This window comes from Capricornis sumatraensis, unplaced genomic scaffold (genome assembly GCF_032405125.1).
Source record: "Capricornis sumatraensis isolate serow.1 unplaced genomic scaffold, serow.2 scaffold1, whole genome shotgun sequence".
Taxonomy (NCBI): domain Eukaryota; kingdom Metazoa; phylum Chordata; class Mammalia; order Artiodactyla; family Bovidae; genus Capricornis; species Capricornis sumatraensis.
Window position 1 is genome coordinate 6,158,186 of NW_027184612.1, and position 19,562 is coordinate 6,177,747.

The following is a 19,562-nucleotide window of genomic DNA, read 5'->3' on the forward strand; positions in this document are numbered from 1 at the left end:
CCGCCATACCCGTCTCCACTCGAGAGGAAGCACGATGGTCCCGCCCACATCCAGAGGAGCCCCGTTTCCCCCTCGTAGCTCGAGGTGAGGGATCCTTTCCCTGCTTTCAACGGGAAAGAATTCCCGGCGTTCCCGTCGCATCTCAAGAGGAGGCACTCTCAACAGGAAAGGCGAGAGGAACTCCATGGTCGTACCACCATTCCAAGAGTCCCCCAGATGTCTCAGTCCATTACAGAGGAACCTCTTTGCCCTGCACTGGCTCATCTTTCACTCCGAGGATCGACTCACACCACGGTGGCACGTGGGACAGCCCTGTGGGAAAGCCACGAGGGAAAGCCTCGAGGGAAAACCACAGATCCTTTGATCCACGCGACGGGAAGCGTGACATTGCTGCTACAGCCTGGAAGGAAAGCGCACGTGCATGCCCCCACTCGAGACGAGGCCTGACTCCCCTGGGGAGACTCCAGAAGTACCCAAAGATCCATGTCAGCCCCTGAGAGGAATCCTCGGTTCCGGCCCTGACTCCACACAAGGTTTTTGGCCCCGGTATCGACGGGAGAGGAATCCCGAGAGGCCCCCTAGCAACTCGCATGGGGACTGGCCTCTCCTGAGGCCACCAGGGCGGGTCCCTGAGGTTCCAGTCGTAACTCGAGAACACCTGCCGCAACTCGAGAAAATCCAGGAAGTTCTCCCTTCCAGGCGAGATGAGGGCTATTTCCGATGAGGCGGCTGGAGACTAATGACACCTAACCTCTGGAACTTCGAAAGGGTCTTTCACACCCTTGCTGCAACTCAAGAAGTTCACCGCCATACCCGTCTCCACTCGAGAGGAAGCACGATGGTCCCGCCCACATCCAGAGGAGCCCCGTTTCCCCCTCGGAGCTCGAGATGAGGGATCCTTTCCCTGCTTTCAACGGGAAAGAATTCCCGGCGTTCCCGACGCATCTCAAGAGGAGGCACTCTCAACAGGAAAGGCGAGAGGAACTCCATGGTCGTACCACCATTCCAAGAGTCCCCCAGATGTCTCAGTCCATTCCAGAGGAACCTCTTTGCCCTGCACTGGCTCATCTTTCACTCCGAGGATCGACTCACACCACGGTGGCACGTGGGACAGCCCTGTGGGAAAGCCTCGAGGGAAAGCCTCGAGGGAAAACCACAGATCCTTTGATTCATGCGACGGGAAGCCAGACATTTCTGCTACAGCCTGGAAGGAAAGCGCACGTGCATGCCCCCACTCGAGACGAGGCCTGACTCCCCTGGGGAGACTCCAGAAGTACCCAAAGATCCATGTAAGCCCCTGAGAGGAATCCTCGGTTCCGGCCCTGATTTCACACAAGGTTTTTGGCCCCGGTATCGACGGGAGAGGAATCCCGAGAGGCCGCCTAGCAACTCGCATGGGGACTGGCCTCTGCTGAGGCCACCAGGGCGGGTCCCTGAGGTCCCCGTCGTAACTCGAGAACACCTGCCGCAACTCGAGAAAATCCAGGAAGTTCTCCCTTCCAGGCGAGATGAGGCCTATTTCCGATCAGGCGTCTGGAGACTAATGACACCTAACCTCTGGAACTTCGAAAGGGTCTTTCACACCCTTGCTGCAACTCAGGAAGTTCACCGCCATACCCGTCTCCACTCGAGAGGAAGCACGATGGTCCCGCCCACATCCAGAGGAGCCCCGTTTCCCCCTCGTAGCTCGAGGTGAGGGATCCTTTCCCTGCTTTCAACGGGAAAGAATTCCCGGCGTTCCCGTCGCATCTCAAGAGGAGGCACTCTCAACAGGAAAGGCGAGAGGAACTCCATGGTCGTACCACCATTCCAAGAGTCCCCCAGATGTCTCAGTCCATTCCAGAGGAACCTCTTTGCCCTGCACTGGCTCATCTTTCACTCCGAGGATCGACTCACACCACGGTGGCACGTGGGACAGCCCTGTGGGAAAGCCACGAGGGAAAGCCTCGAGGGAAAACCACAGATCCTTTGATCCACGCGACGGGAAGCGTGACATTGCTGCTACAGCCTGGAAGGAAAGCGCACGTGCATGCCCCCACTCGAGACGAGGCCTGACTCCCCTGGGGAGACTCCAGAAGTACCCAAAGATCCATGTCAGCCCCTGAGAGGAATCCTCGGTTCCCGCCCTGACTCCACACAAGGTTTTTGGCCCCGGTATCGACGGGAGAGGAATCCCGAGAGGCCCCCTAGCAACTCGCATGGGGACTGGCCTCTCCTGAGGCCACCAGGGCGGGTCCCTGAGGTTCCAGTCGTAACTCGAGAACACCTGCCGCAACTCGAGAAAATCCAGGAAGTTCTCCCTTCCAGGCGAGATGAGGGCTATTTCCGATGAGGCGGCTGGAGACTAATGACACCTAACCTCTGGAACTTCGAAAGGGTCTTTCACACCCTTGCTGCAACTCAAGAAGTTCACCGCCATACCCGTCTCCACTCGAGAGGAAGCACGATGGTCCCGCCCACATCCAGAGGAGCCCCGTTTCCCCCTCGGAGCTCGAGATGAGGGATCCTTTCCCTGCTTTCAACGGGAAAGAATTCCCGGCGTTCCCGACGCATCTCAAGAGGAGGCACTCTCAACAGGAAAGGCGAGAGGAACTCCATGGTCGTACCACCATTCCAAGAGTCCCCCAGATGTCTCAGTCCATTCCAGAGGAACCTCTTTGCCCTGCACTGGCTCATCTTTCACACCGAGGATCGACTCACACCACGGTGGCACGTGGGACAGCCCTGTGGGAAAGCCTCGAGGGAAAGCCTCGAGGGAAAACCACAGATCCTTTGATTCATGCGACGGGAAGCCAGACATTTCTGCTACAGCCTGGAAGGAAAGCGCACGAGCATGCCCCCACTCGAGACGAGGCCTGACTCCCCTGGGGAGACTCCAGAAGTACCCAAAGATCCATGTCAGCCCCTGAGAGGAATCCTCGGTTCCGGCCCTGACTCCACACAAGGTTTTTGGCCCTGGTATCGACGGGAGAGGAATCCCGAGAGGCCCCCTAGCACCTCGCATGGGGACTGGCCTTTCCTGAGGCCACCAGGGCGGGTCCCTGAGGTCCCCGTCGTAACTCGAGAACACCTGCCGCAACTCGAGAAAATCCAGGAAGTTCTCCCTTCAAGGCGAGATGAGGCCTATTTCCGATGAGGCGTCTGGAGACTAATGACACCTAACCTCTGGAACTTCGAAAGGGTCTTTCACACCCTTGCTGCAACTCAAGAAGTTCACCACCATACCCGTCTCCACTCGAGAGGAAGCACGATGGTCCCGCCCACATCCAGAGGAGCCCCGTTTCCCCCTCGGAGCTCGAGATGAGGGATCCTTTCCCTGCTTTCAACGGGAAAGAATTCCCGGCGTTCCCGTCGCATCTCAAGAGGAGGCACTCTCAACAGGAAAGGCGAGAGGAACTCCATGGTCGTACCACCATTCCAAGAGTCCCCCAGATGTCTCAGTCCATTCCAGAGGAACCTCTTTGCCCTGCACTGGCTCATCTTTCACGCCGAGGATCGACTCACAACACGGTGGCACGTGGGACAGCCCTGTGGGAAAGCCTCGAGGGAAAGCCTCGAGGGAAAACCACAGATCCTTTGATCCACGCGACGGGAACCGTGACATTGCTGCTACAGCCTGGAAGGAAAGCGCACGTGCATGCCCCCACTCGAGACGAGGCCTGACTCCCCTGGGGAGACTCCAGAAGTACCCAAAGATCCATGTCAGCCACTGAGAGGAATCCTCGGTTCCGGCCCTGACTCCACACACGGTTTTTGGCCCCGGTATCGACGTGAGAGGAATCCCGAGAGGCCCCCTAGCAACTCGCATGGGGACTGGCCTCTCCTGAGGCCACCAGGGCGGGTCCCTGAGGTCCCCGTCGTAACTCGAGAACACCTGCCGCAACTCGAGAAAATCCAGGAAGTTCTCCCTTCCAGGCGAGATGAGGCCTATTTCCGATGAGGCGTCTGGAGACTAATGACACCTAACCTCTGGAACTTCGAAAGGGTCTTTCACACCCTTGCTGCAACTCAAGAAGTTCACCGCCATACCCGTCTCCACTCGAGAGGAAGCACGATGGTCCCGCCCACATCCAGAGGAGCCCCGTTTCGCCCTCGTAGCTCGAGATGCGGGATCCTTTCCCTGCTTTCAACGGGAAAGAATTCCCGGCGTTCCCGTCGCATCTCAAGAGGAGGCACTCTCAACAGGAAAGGCGAGAGGAACTCCATGGTCGTACCACCATTCCAAGAGTCCCCCAGATGTCTCAGTCCATTCCAGAGGAACCTCTTTTCCCTGCACTGGCACATCTTTCACGCCGAGGATCGACTCACACCACGGTGGCACGTGGGACAGCCCTGTGGGAAAGCCTCGAGGGAAAGCCTCGAGGGAAAACCACAGATCCTTTGATCCACGCCACCGGAAGCGTGACATTGCTGCTACAGCCTGGAAGGAAAGTGCACGTGCATGCCCCCACTCGAGACGAGGCCTGACTCCCCTGGGGAGACTCCAGAAGTACCCAAAGATCCATGTAAGCCCCTGAGAGGAATCCTCGGTTCCGGCCCTGATTTCACACAAGGTTTTTGGCCCCGGTATCGACGGGAGAGGAATCCCGAGAGGCCGCCTAGCAACTCGCATGGGGACTGGCCTCTCCTGAGGCCACCAGGGCGGGTCCCTGAGGTCCCCGTCGTAACTCGAGAACACCTGCCGCAACTCGAGAAAATCCAGGAAGTTCTCCCTTCCAGGCGAGATGAGGCCTATTTCCGATCAGGCGTCTGGAGACTAATGACACCTAACCTCTGGAACTTCGAAAGGGTCTTTCACACCCTTGCTGCAACTCAGGAAGTTCACCGCCATACCCGTCTCCACTCGAGAGGAAGCACGATGGTCCCGCCCACATCCAGAGGAGCCCCGTTTCCCCCTCGTAGCTCGAGGTGAGGGATCCTTTCCCTGCTTTCAACGGGAAAGAATTCCCGGCGTTCCCGTCGCATCTCAAGAGGAGGCACTCTCAACAGGAAAGGCGAGAGGAACTCCATGGTCGTACCACCATTCCAAGAGTCCCCCAGATGTCTCAGTCCATTCCAGAGGAACCTCTTTGCCCTGCACTGGCTCATCTTTCACTCCGAGGATCGACTCACACCACGGTGGCACGTGGGACAGCCCTGTGGGAAAGCCTCGAGGGAAAGCCTCGAGGGAAAACCACAGATCCTTTGATCCACGCGACGGGAAGCGTGACATTGCTGCTACTGCCTGGAAGGAAAGCGCACGTGCATGCCCCCACTCGAGACGAGGCCTGACTCCCCTGGGGAGACTCCAGAAGTACCCAAAGATCCATGTCAGCCCCTGAGAGGAATCCTCGGTTCCGGCCCTGAATCCACACAAGGTTTTTGGCACCGGTATCGACGGGAGAGGAATCCCGAGAGGCCCCCTAGCAACTCGCATGAGGACTGGCCTCTCCTGAGGCCACCAGGGCGGGTCCCTGAGGTCCCCGTCGTAACTCGAGAACACCTGCCGCAACTCGAGAAAATCCAGGAAGTTCTCCCTTCCAGGCGAGATGAGGCCTATTTCCGATGAGGCGTCTGGAGACTAATGACACCTAACCTCTGGAACTTCGAAAGGGTCTTTCACACCCTTGCTGCAACTCAGGAAGTTCACCGCCATACCCGTCTCCACTCGAGAGGAAGCACGATGGTCCCGCCCACATCCAGAGGAGCCCCGTTTCCCCCTCGTAGCTCGAGATAAGGGATCCTTTCCCTGCTTTCAACGGGAAAGAATTCCCGGCGTTCCCGTCGCATCTCAAGAGGAGGCACTCTCAACAGGAAAGGCGAGAGGAACTCCATGGTCGTACCACCATTCCAAGAGTCCCCCAGATGTCTCAGTCCATTCCAGAGGAACCTCTTTGCCCTGCACTGGCTCATCTTTCACGCCGAGGATCGACTCACAACACGGTGGCACGTGGGACAGCCCTGTGGGAAAGCCTCGAGGGAAAGCCTCGAGGGAAAACCACAGATCCTTTGATCCACGCGACGGGAACCGTGACATTGCTGCTACAGCCTGGAAGGAAAGCGCACGTGCATGCCCCCACTCGAGACGAGGCCTGACTCCCCTGGGGAGACTCCAGAAGTACCCAAAGATCCATGTCAGCCCCTGAGAGGAATCCTCGGTTCCGGCCCTGACTCCACACACGGTTTTTGGCCCCGGTATCGACGTGAGAGGAATCCCGAGAGGCCCCCTAGCAACTCGCATGGGGACTGGCCTCTCCTGAGGCCACCAGGGCGGGTCCCTGAGGTCCCCGTCGTAACTCGAGAACACCTGCCGCAACTCGAGAAAATCCAGGAAGTTCTCCCTTCCAGGCGAGATGAGGCCTATTTCCGATGAGGCGTCTGGAGACTAATGACACCTAACCTCTGGAACTTCGAAAGGGTCTTTCACACCCTTGCTGCAACTCAAGAAGTTCACCGCCATACGCGTCTCCACTCGAGAGGAAGCACGATGGTCCCGCCCACATCCAGAGGAGCCCCGTTTCGCCCTCGTAGCTCGAGATGCGGGATCCTTTCCCTGCTTTCAACGGGAAAGAATTCCCGGCGTTCCCGTCGCATCTCAAGAGGAGGCACTCTCAACAGGAAAGGCGAGAGGAACTCCATGGTCGTACCACCATTCCAAGAGTCCCCCAGATGTCTCAGTCCATTCCAGAGGAACCTCTTTGCCCTGCACTGGCACATCTTTCACGCCGAGGATCGACTCACACCACGGTGGCACGTGGGACAGCCCTGTGGGAAAGCCTCGAGGGAAAGCCTCGAGGGAAAACCACAGATCCTTTGATCCACGCCACCGGAAGCGTGACATTGCTGCTACAGCCTGGAAGGAAAGTGCACGTGCATGCCCCCACTCGAGACGAGGCCTGACTCCCCTGGGGAGACTCCAGAAGTACCCAAAGATCCATGTAAGCCCCTGAGAGGAATCCTCGGTTCCGGCCCTGATTTCACACAAGGTTTTTGGCCCCGGTATCGACGGGAGAGGAATCCCGAGAGGCCGCCTAGCAACTCGCATGGGGACTGGCCTCTGCTGAGGCCACCAGGGAGGGTCCCTGAGGTCCCCGTCGTAACTCGAGAACACCTGCCGCAACTCGAGAAAATCCAGGAAGTTCTCCCTTCCAGGCGAGATGAGGCCTATTTCCGATGAGGCGTCTGGAGACTAATGACACCTAACCTCTGGAACTTCGAAAGGGTCTTTCACACCCTTGCTGCAACTCAGGAAGTTCACCGCCATACCCGTCTCCACTCGAGAGGAAGCACGATGGTCCCGCCCACATCCAGAGGAGCCCCGTTTCCCCCTCGTAGCTCGAGGTGAGGGATCCTTTCCCTGCTTTCAACGGGAAAGAATTCCCGGCGTTCCCGTCGCATCTCAAGAGGAGGCACTCTCAACAGGAAAGGCGAGAGGAACTCCATGGTCGTACCACCATTCCAAGAGTCCCCCAGATGTCTCAGTCCATTCCAGAGGAACCTCTTTGCCCTGCACTGGCTCATCTTTCACTCCGAGGATCGACTCACACCACGGTGGCACGTGGGACAGCCCTGTGGGAAAGCCTCGAGGGAAAGCCTCGAGGGAAAACCACAGATCCTTTGATCCACGCGACGGGAAGCGTGACATTGCTGCTACAGCCTGGAAGGAAAGCGCACGTGCATGCCCCCACTCGAGACGAGGCCTGACTCCCCTGGGGAGACTCCAGAAGTACCCAAAGATCCATGTCAGCCCCTGAGAGGAATCCTCGGTTCCGGCCCTGACTCCAACCAAGGTTTTTGGCACCGGTATCGACGGGAGAGGAATACCGAGAGGCCCCCTAGCAACTCGCATGGGGACTTGCCTCTCCTGAGGCCACCAGGGCGGGTCCCTGAGGTCCCCGTCGTAACTCGAGAACACCTGCCGCAACTCGAGAAAATCCAGGAAGTTCTCCCTTCCAGGCGAGATGAGGCCTATTTCCGATGAGGCGTCTGGAGACTAATGACACCTAACCTCTGGAACTTCGAAAGGGTCTTTCACACCCTTGCTGCAACTCAGGAAGTTCACCGCCATACCCGTCTCCACTCGAGAGGAAGCACGATGGTCCCGCCCACATCCAGAGGAGCCCCGTTTCCCCCTCGTAGCTCGAGATGAGGGATCCTTTCCCTGCTTTCAACGGGAAAGAATTCCCGGCGTTCCCGTCGCATCTCAAGAGGAGGCACTCTCAACAGGAAAGGCGAGAGGAACTCCATGGTCGTACCACCATTCCAAGAGTCCCCCAGATGTCTCAGTCCATTCCAGAGGAACCTCTTTGCCCTGCACTGGCTCATCTTTCACGCCGAGGATCGACTCACACCACGGTGGCACGTGGGACAGCCCTGTGGGATGGCCTCGAGGGAAAGCCTCGAGGGAAAACCACAGATCTTTTGATCCACGCGACGGGAAGCGTGACATTGCTGCTACAGCCTGGAAGGAAAGCGCACGTGCATGCCCCCACTCGAGACGAGGCCTGACTCCCCTGGGGAGACTCCAGAAGTACCCAAAGATCCATGTCAGCCCCTGAGAGGAATCCTCGGTTCCGGCCCTGACTCCACACAAGGTTTTTGGCCCCGGTATCGACGGGAGAGGAATCCCGAGAGGCCCCCTAGCACCTCGCATGGGGACTGGCCTTTCCTGAGGCCACCAGGGCGGGTCCCTGAGGTCCCCGTCGTAACTCGAGAACACCTGCCGCAACTCGAGAAAATCCAGGAAGTTCTCCCTTCCAGGCGAGATGAGGCCTATTTCCGATGAGGCGTCTGGAGACTAATGACACCTAACCTCTGGAACTTCGAAAGGGTCTTTCACACCCTTGCTGCAACTCAGGAAGTTCACCGCCATACCCGTCTCCACTCGAGAGGAAGCACGATGGTCCCGCCCACATCCAGAGGAGCCCCGTTTCCCCCTCGTAGCTCGAGATGAGGGATCCTTTCCCTGCTTTCAACGGGAAAGAATTCCCGGCGTTCCCGTCGCATCTCAAGAGGAGGCACTCTCAACAGGAAAGGCGAGAGGAACTCCATGGTCGTACCACCATTCCTAGAGTCCCCCAGATGTCTCAGTCCATTCCAGAGGAACCTCTTTGCCCTGCACTGGCTCATCTTTCACGCCGAGGATCGACTCACACCACGGTGGCACGTGGGACAGCCCTGTGGGAAAGCCTCGAGGGAAAGCCTCGAGGGAAAATCACAGATCCTTTGATCCACGCCACGGGAAGCGTGACATTGCTGCTACAGCCTGGAAGGAAAGCGCACGTGCATGCCCCCACTCGAGACGAGGCCTGACTCCCCTGGGGAGACTCCAGAAGTACCCAAAGATCCATGTCAGCCCCTGAGAGGAATCCTCGGTTCGGGCCCTGACTCCACACACGGTTTTTGGCCCCGGTATCGACGGGAGAGGAATCCCGAGAGGCCCCCTAGCAACTCGCATGGGGACTGGCCTCTCCTGAGGCCACCAGGGCGGGTCCCTGAGGTCCCCGTCGTAACTCGAGAACACCTGCCGCAACTCGAGAAAATCCAGGAAGTTCTCCCTTCCAGGCGAGATGAGGCCTATTTCCGATGAGGCGTTTGGAGACTAATGACACCTAACCTCTGGAACTTCGAAAGGGTCTTTCACACCCTTGCTGCAACTCAAGAAGTTCACCGCCATACCCGTCTCCACTCGAGAGGAAGCACGATGGTCCCGCCCACATCCAGAGGAGCCCCGTTTCCCCCTCGTAGCTCGAGATGCGGGATCCTTTCCCTGCTTTCAACGGGAAAGGATTTCCGGCGTTCCCGTCGCATCTCAAGAGGAGGCACTCTCAACAGGAAAGGCGAGAGGAACTCCATGGTCGTACCACCATTCCAAGAGTCCCCCAGATGTCTCAGTCCATTCCAGAGGAACCTCTTTGCCCTGCACTGGATCATCTTTCACGCCGAGGATCGACTCACACCAAGGTGGCACGTGGGACAGCCCTGTGGGAAAGCCTCGAGGTCAAGCCTCGAGGGAAAACCACAGATCCTTTGATCCACGAGACGGGAAGCGTGACATTGCTGCTACATCCTGGAAGGAAAGCGCACGTGCATGCCCCCACTCGAGAAGAGGCCTGACTCCCCTGGGGAGACTCCAGAAGTACCCAAAGATCCATGTCAGCCCCTGAGAGGAATCCTCGGTTCAGGCCCTGACTTCACACAAGGTTTTTGGCCCCGGTATCGACGGGAGAGGAATCCCGAGAGGCCCCCTAGCAACTCTCATGGGGACTGGCCTCTCCTGAGGCCACCAGGGCGGGTCCCTGAGGTCCCCGTCGTAACTCGAGAACACCTGCCGCAACTCGAGAAAATCCAGGAAGTTCTCCCTTCCAGGCGAGATGAGGCCTATTTCCGATGAGGCGTCTGGAGACTAATGACACCTAACCTCTGGAACTTCGAAAGGGTCTTTCTCAACCTTGCTGCAACTCAAGAAGTTCACCGCCATACCCGTCTCTACTCGAGAGGAAGCACGATGGTCCCGCCCACATCCAGAGGAGCCCCGTTTCCCCCTCGTAGCTCGAGATGAGGGATCCTTTCCCTGCTTTCAACGGGAAAGAATTCCCGGCGTTCCCGTCGCATCTCAAGAGGAGGCACTCTCAACAGGAAAGGCGAGAGGAACTCCATGGTGGTACCACCATTCCAAGAGTCCCCCAGATGTCTCAGTCCATTCCAGAGGAACCTCTTTGCCCTGCACTGGCTCATCTTTCACGCCGAGGATCGACTCACACCACGGTGGCACGTGGGACAGCCCTGTGGGAAAGCCTCGAGGGAAAGCCTCGAGGGAAAACCACAGATCCTTTGATCCACGCCACGGGAAGCGTGACATTGCTGCTACAGCCTGGAAGGAAAGCGCACGTGCATGCCCCCACTCGAGACGAGGCCTGACTCCCCTGGGGAGACTCCAGAAGTACCCAAAGATCCATGTCAGCCCCTGAGAGGAATCCTCGGTTCCGGCCCTGAATCCACACAAGGTTTTTGGCCCCGGTATCGACGGGAGAGGAATCCCGAGAGGCCCCATAGCACCTCGCATGGGGACTGGCCTTTCCTGAGGCCACCAGGGCGGGTCCCTGAGGTCCCCGTCGTAACTCGAGAACACCTGCCGCAACTCGAGAAAATCCAGGAAGTTCTCCCTTCCAGGCGAGATGAGGCCTATTTCCGATGAGGCATCTGGAGACTAATGACACCTAACCTCTGGAACTTCGAAAGGGTCTTTCACACCCTTGCTGCAACTCAAGAAGTTCACCGCCATACCCGTCTCCACTCGAGAGGAAGCACGATGGTCCCGCCCACATCCAGAGGAGCCCTGTTTCACCCTCGAAGCTCGAGATGCGGGATCCTTTCCCTGCTTTCAACGGGAAAGAATTCCCGGCGTTCCCGTCTCATCTCAAGAAGAGGCACTCTCAACAGGAAAGGCGAGAGGAACTCCATGGTCGTAGCACCATTCCAAGAGTCCCCCAGATGTCTCAGTCCATTCCAGAGGAACCTCTTTGCCCTGCACTGGCTCATCTTTCACGCCGAGGATCGACTCACACCACGGTGGCACGTGGGACAGCCCTGTGGGAAAGCCTCGAGGGAAAGCCTCGAGGGAAAACCACAGATCCTTTGATCCACGCGACGGGAAGCGTGACATTGCTGCTACAGCATGGAAGGAAAGTGCACGTGCATGCCCCCACTCGAGACGAGACCTGACTCCCCTGGGGAGACTCCAGAAGTACCCAAAGATCCATGTCAGCCCCTGAGAGGAATCCTCGGTTCCGGCCCTGACTCCACACAAGGTTTTTGGCCCAGGTATCGACGGGAGAGGAATCCCGAGAGGCCCCCTAGCAACTCGCATGGGGACTGGCCTCTCCTGAGGCCACCAGGGCGGGTCCCTGAGGTCCCCGGCGTAACTCGAGAACACCTGCCGCAACTCGAGAAAATCCAGGAAGTTCTCCCTTCCAGGCGACATGAGGCCTATTTCCGATGAGGCGTCTGGAGACTAATGACACCTAACCTCTGGAACTTCGAAAGGGTCTTTCACACCCTTGCTGCAACTCAAGAAGTTCACCGCCATACACGTCTCCACTCGAGAGGAAGCACGATGGTCCCGCCCACATTCAGAGGAGCCCCGTTTCCCCCTCGGAGCTCGAGATGAGGGATCCTTTCCCTGCTTTCAACGGGAAAGAATTCCCGGCGTTCCCGTCGCATCTCAAGAGGAGGCACTCTCAACAGGAAAGGCGAGAGGAACTCCATGGTCGTACCACCATTCCAAGAGTCCCCCAGATGTCTCAGTCCATTCCAGAGGAACCTCTTTGCCCTGCACTGGCTCATCTTTCACGCCCAGGATCGACTCACACCACGGTGGCACGTGGGACAGCCCTGTGGGAAAGCCTCGAGGGAAAGCCTCGAGGGAAAACCACAGATCCTTTGATCCACGCCACGGGAAGCGTGACATTGCTGCTACAGCCTGGAAGGAAAGCGCACGTACATGCCCCCACTCGAGACGAGGCCTGACTCCCCTGGGGAGACTCCAGAAGTACCCAAAGATCCATGTCAGCCTCTGAGAGGAATCCTCGTTTCCGGCCCTGACTCCACACAAGGTTTTTAGCCGCGGTATCGACGTGAGAGGAATCCCGAGAGGCCCCCTAGCAACTCGCATGAGGACTGGCCTCTCCTGAGGCCACCAGGGCGGGTCCCTGATGTCCCCGTCGTAACTCGAGAACACCTGCCGCAACTCGAGAAAATCCAGGAAGTTCTCCCTTCCAGGCGAGATGAGGCCTATTTCCGATGAGGCGTCTGGAGACTAATGACACCTAACCTCTGGAACTTCGAAAGGGTCTTTCACACCCTTGCTGCAACTCAAGAAGTTCTCCGCCATACACGTCTCCACTCGAGAGGAAGCACGATGGGCCCGCCCACATCCAGAGGAGCCCCGTTTCCCCCTCGTAGCTCGAGATGAGGGATCCTTATCCTTCTTTCAACGGGAAAGAATTCCCGGCGTTCCCGTCGCATCTCAAGTGGAGGCACTCTCAACAGGAAAGGCGAGAGGAACTCCATGGTCGTAGCACCATTCCAAGAGTCCCCCAGATGTCTCAGTCCATTCCAGAGGAACCTCTTTGCCCTGCACTGGCTCATCTTTCACGCCGAGGATCGACTCACACCACGGTGGCACGTGGGACAGCCCTGTGGGAAAGCCTCGAGGGAAAGCCTCGAGGGAAAACCACAGATCCTTTGATCCACGCGACGGGAAGCGTGACATTGCTGCTACAGCCTGGAAGGAAAGCGCACGTGCATGCCCCCACTCGAGACGAGGCCTGACTCCCCTGGGGAGACTCCAGAAGTACCCAAAGATCCATGTCAGCCCCTGAGAGGAATCCTCGGTTCCGGCCCTGACTCCACACAAGGTTTTTGGCCCCGGTATCGACGGGAGAGGAATCCCGAGAGGCCCCCTAGCAACTCGCATGGGGACTGGCCTCTCCTGAGGCCACCAGGGCGGGTCCCTGAGATCCCCGGCGTAACTCGAGAACACCTGCCGCAACTCGAGAAAATCCAGGAAGTTCTCCCTTCCAGGCGACATGAGGCCTATTTCCGATGAGGCGTCTGGAGACTAATGACACCTAACCTCTGGAACTTCGAAAGGGTCTTTCACACCCTTGCTGCAACTCAAGAAGTTCACCGCCATACCCGTCTCCACTCGAGAGGAAGCACGATGGTCCCGCCCACATCCAGAGGAGCCCCGTTTCCCCCTCGGAGCTCGAGATGAGGGATCCTTTCCCTGCTTTCAACGGGAAAGAATTCCCGGCGTTCCCATCGCATCTCAAGAGGAGGCACTCTCAACAGGAAAGGCGAGAGGAACTCCATGGTCGTAGCACCATTCCAAGAGTCCCCCAGATGTCTCAGTCCATTCCAGAGGAACCTCTTTGCCCTGCACTGGCTCATCTTTCACGCCGAGGATCGACTCACACCACGGTGGCACGTGGGACAGCCCTGTGGGAAAGCCTCGAGGAAAAGCCTCGAGGGAAAAACACAGATCCTTTGATCCACGCCACGGGAAGCGTGACATTGCTGCTACAGCCTGGAAGGAAAGCGCACGTGCATGCCCCCACTCGAGACGAGGCCTGACTCCCCTCGGGAGACTCCAGAAGTACCCAAAGATCCATGTCAGCCCCTGAGAGGAATCCTCGGTTCCGGCCCTGACTCCACACAAGGTTTTTGGCCCCGGTATCGACGGGAGAGGAATCCCGAGAGGCCCCTTAGCAACTCGCATGGGGACTGGCCTCTCCTGAGGCCACCAGGGCGGGTCCCTGAGGTCCCCGGCGTAACTCGAGAACACCTGCCGCAACTCGAGAAAATCCAGGAAGTTCTCCCTTCCAGGCGAGATGAGGCCTATTTCCGATGAGGCGTCTGGAGACTAATGACACCTAACCTCTGGAACTTCGAAAGGGTCTTTCACACCCTTGCTGCAACTCAAGAAGTTCACCGCCATTCCCGTCTCCACTCGAAAGGAAGCACGATGGTCCCGCCCACATCCAGAGGAGCCCCGTTTCCCCCTCGGAGCTCGAGATGAGGGATCCTTTACCTGCTTTCAACGGGAAAGAATTCCCGGCGTTCCCATCGCGTCTCAAGAGGAGGCACTCTCAACAGGAAAGGCGAGAGGAACTCCATGGTCGTAGCACCATTCCAAGAGTCCCCCAGATGTCTCAGTCCATTCCAGAGGAACCTCTTTGCCCTGCACTGGCTCATCTTTCACGCCGAGGATCGACTCACACCACGGTGGCACGTGGGACAGCCCTGTGGGAAAGCCTCGAGGAAAAGCCTCGAGGGAAAAACACAGATCCTTTGATCCACGCCACGGGAAGCGTGACATTGCTGCTACAGCCTGGAAGGAAAGCGCACGTGCATGCCCCCACTCGAGACGAGGCCTGACTCCCCTGGGGAGAATCCAGAAGTACCCAAAGATCCATGTCAGCCCCTGAGAGGAATCCTCGGTTCCGGCCCTGATTCCACACAAGGTTTTTGGCCCCGGTATCGACGGGAGAGGAATCCCGAGAGGCCCCCTAGCAACTCGCATGGTGACTGGCCTCTACTGAGGCCACCAGGGCGGGACCCTGAGGTCCCCGTCGTAACTCGAGAACACCTGCCGCAACTCGAGAAAATCCAGGAAGTTCTCCCTTCCAGGCGAGATGAGGCCTATTTCCGATGAGGCGTCTGGAGACTAATGACACCTAACCTCTGGAACTTCGAACGGGTCTTTCACACCCTTGCTGCAACTCAAGAAGTTCACCGCCATACCCGTCTCCACTCGAGAGGAAGCACGATGGTCCCGCCCACATCCAGAGGAGCCCCGTTTCCCCCTCGGAGCTCGAGATGAGGGACCCTTTCCCTGCTTTCAACGGGAAAGAATTCCCGGCGTTCCCGTCGCATCTCAAGAGGAGGCACTATCAACAGGAAAGGCGAGAGGAACTCCATGGTGGTAGCACCATTCCAAGAGTCCCCCAGATGTCTCAGTCCATTCCAGAGGAACCTCTTTGCTCTGCACTGGCTCATCTTTCATGCCGAGGATCGACTCACACCACTGTGGCACGTGGGACAGCCCTGTCGGAAAGCCTCGAGGGAAAGCCTCGAGGGAAAACCACAGATCCTTTGATTCACGCGACGGGAAGCGTGACATTGCTGCTACAGCCTGGCAGGAAAGCGCACGTGCATGCCCCCACTCGAGACGAGGCCTGACTCCCCTGGGGAGACTCCAGAAGTACCCAAAGATCCATGTCAGCACCTGAGAGGATTCCTCGGTTCCGGCCCTGACTCCACACAAGGTTTTTGGCCCCGGTATGGACGGGAGAGGAATCCCGAGAGGCCCCCTAGCAACTCGCATGGGGACTGGCCTCTCCTGAGGCCACCAGGGCGGGTCCCTGAGGTCCCCGTCGTAACTCGAGAACACCTGCCGCAACTCGAGAAAATCCAGGAAGTTCTCCCTTCCAGGGGACATGAGGCCTATTTCCGATGAGGCGTCTGGAGACTAATGACACCTAACCTCTGGAACTTCGAAAGGGTCTTTCACACCCTTGCTGCAACTCAAGAAGTTCGCCGCCATACCCGTCTCCACTCGAGAGGAAGCACGATGGTCCCGCCCACATCCAGAGGAGCCCCGTTTCCCCCTCGGAGCTCGAGATGAGGGATCCTTTCCCTGCTTTCAACGGGAAAGAATTCCCGGCGTTCCCGTCGCATCTCAAGAGGAGGCACTCTCAACAGGAAAGGCGAGAGGAACTCCATGGTCGTACCACCATTCCAAGAGTCCCCCAGATGTCTCAGTCCATTCCAGAGGAACCTCTTTGCCCTGCACTGGCTCATCTTTCACGCCGAGGATCGACTCACACCACGGTGGCACGTGGGACAGCCCTGTGGGAAAGCCTCGAGGGAAAGCCTCGAGGGAAAACCACAGATCCTTTGATCCACGCGACGGGAAGCGTGACATTGCTGCTACAGCCTGGAAGGAAAGCGCACGTGCATGCCCCCACTCGAGACGAGGCCTGACTCCCCTGGGGAGACTCCAGAAGTTCCCAAAGATCCATGTCAGCCCCTGAGAGGAATCCTCGGTTCAGGCCCTGACTCCACACACGGTTTTTGGCCCCGGTATCGACGTTAGAGGAATCCCGAGAGGCCCCCTAGCAACTCGCATGGGGACTGGCCTCTCCTGAGGCCACCAGGGCGGGTCCCTGAGGTCCCCGTCGTAACTCGAGAACACCTGCCGCAACTCGAGAAAATCCAGGAAGTTCTCCCTTCCAGGCGAGATGAGGCCTATTTCCGATGAGGCGTCTGGAGACTAATGACACCTAACCTCTGGAACTTCGAAAGGGTCTTTCACACCCTTGCTGCAACTCAAGAAGTTCACCGCCATACCCGTCTCCACTCGAGAGGAAGCACGATGGTCCCGCCCACATCCAGAGGAGCCCCGTTTCCCCCTCGTAGCTCGAGATGCGGGATCCTTTCCCTGCTTTCAACGGGAAAGAATTCCCGGCGTTCCCGTCGCATCTCAAGAGGAGGCACTCTCAACAGGAAAGGCGAGAGGAACTCCATGGTCGTACCACCATTCCAAGAGTCCCCCAGATGTCTCAGTCCATTCCAGAGGAACCTCTTTGCCCTGCACTGGATCATCTTTCACGCCGAGGATCGACTCACACCACGGTGGCACGTGGGACAGCCCTGTGGGAAAGCCTCGAGGGAAAGCCTCGAGGGAAAACCACAGATCCTTTGATCCACGCCATGGGAAGCGTGATATTGCTGCTACACCCTGGAAGGAAAGCGCACGTGCATGCCCCCACTCGAGACGAGGCCTGACTCCCCTGGGGAGACTCCAGAAGTACCCAAAGATCCATGTCAGCCCCTGAGAGGAATCCTCGGTTCCGGCCCTGACTCCACACAAGGTTTTTGGCCCCGGTATCGACGGGAGAGGAATCCCGAGAGGCCCCCTAGCAACTCGCATGGGGATTGGCCTCTCCTGAGGCCACCAGGGCGGGTCCCTGAGGTCCCCGTCGTAACTCGAGAACACCTGCCGCAACTCGAGAAAATCCAGGAAGTTCTCCCTTCCAGGCGAGATGAGGCCTATTTCCGATGAGGCGTCTGGAGACTAATGACACCTAACCTCTGGAACTTCGAAAGGGTCTTTCACACCCTTGCTGCAACTCAAGAAGTTCACCGCCATACACGTCTCCACTCGAGAGGAAGCACGATGGTCCCGCCCACATCCAGAGGAGCCCCGTTTCCCCCTCGGAGCTCGAGATGAGGGATCCTTTCCCTGCTTTCAACGGGAAAGAATTCCCGGCGTTCCCGTCGCATCTCAAGAGGAGGCACTCTCAACAGGAAAGGCGAGAGGAACTCCATGGTCGTAGCACCATTCCAAGAGTCCCCCAGATGTCTCAGTCCATTCCAGAGGAACCTCTTTGCCCTGCACTGGCTCATCTTTCACGCCGAGTATCGACTCACACCACTGTTGCACGTGGGACAGCCCTGTGGGAAAGCCTCCAGGGAAAGCCTTGAGGGAAAAACACAGATCCTTTGATCCACGCGACGGGAAGCGTGACATTGCTGCTACAGCCTGGAAGGAAAGCGCACGTGCATGCCCCCACTCGAGACGAGGCCTGACTCCCCTGGGGAGACTCCAGAAGTACCCAAAGATCCATGTCAGCACCTGAGAGGATTCCTCGGTTCCGGCCCTGACTCCACACAAGGTTTTTGGCCCCGGTATGGACGGGAGAGGAATCCCGAGAGGCCCCCTAGCAACTCGCATGGGGACTGGCCTCTCCTGAGGCCACCAGGGCGGGTCCCTGAGGTCCCCGTCGTAACTCGAGAACACCTGCCGCAACTCGAGAAAATCCAGGAAGTTCTCCCTTCCAGGGGACATGAGGCCTATTTCCGATGAGGCGTCTGGAGACTAATGACACCTAACCTCTGGAACTTCGAAAGGGTCTTTCACACCCTTGCTGCAACTCAAGAAGTTCGCCGCCATACCCGTCTCCACTCGAGAGGAAGCACGATGGTCCCGCCCACATCCAGAGGAGCCCCGTTTCCCCCTCGGAGCTCGAGATGAGGGATCCTTTCCCTGCTTTCAACGGGAAAGAATTCCCGGCGTTCCCGTCGCATCTCAAGAGGAGGCACTCTCAACAGGAAAGGCGAGAGGAACTCCATGGTCGTACCACCATTCCAAGAGTCCCCCAGATGTCTCAGTCCATTCCAGAGGAACCTCTTTGCCCTGCACTGGCTCATCTTTCACGCCGAGGATCGACTCACACCACAGTGGCACGTGGGACAGCCCTGTGGGAAAGCCTCGAGGGAAAGCCTCGAGGGAAAACCACAGATCCTTTGATCCACGCGACGGGAAGCGTGACATTGCTGCTACAGCCTGGAAGGAAAGCGCACGTGCATGCCCCCACTCGAGACGAGGCCTGACTCCCCTGGGGAGACTCCAGAAGTTCCCAAAGATCCATGTCAGCCCCTGAGAGGAATCCTCGGTTCAGGCCCTGACTCCACACACGGTTTTTGGCCCCGGTATCGACGTTAGAGGAATCCCGAGAGGCCCCCTAGCAACTCGCATGGGGACTGGCCTCTCCTGAGGCCACCAGGGCGGGTCCCTGAGGTCCCCGTCGTAACTCGAGAACACCTGCCGCAACTCGAGAAAATCCAGGAAGTTCTCCCTTCCAGGCGAGATGAGGCCTATTTCCGATGAGGCGTCTGGAGACTAATGACACCTAACCTCTGGAACTTCGAAAGGGTCTTTCACACCCTTGCTGCAACTCAAGAAGTTCACCGCCATACCCGTCTCCACTCGAGAGGAAGCACGATGGTCCCGCCCACATCCAGAGGAGCCCCGTTTCCCCCTCGTAGCTCGAGATGCGGGATCCTTTCCCTGCTTTCAACGGGAAAGAATTCCCGGCGTTCCCGTCGCATCTCAAGAGGAGGCACTCTCAACAGGAAAGGCGAGAGGAACTCCATGGTCGTACCACCATTCCAAGAGTCCCCCAGATGTCTCAGTCCATTCCAGAGGAACCTCTTTGCCCTGCACTGGATCATCT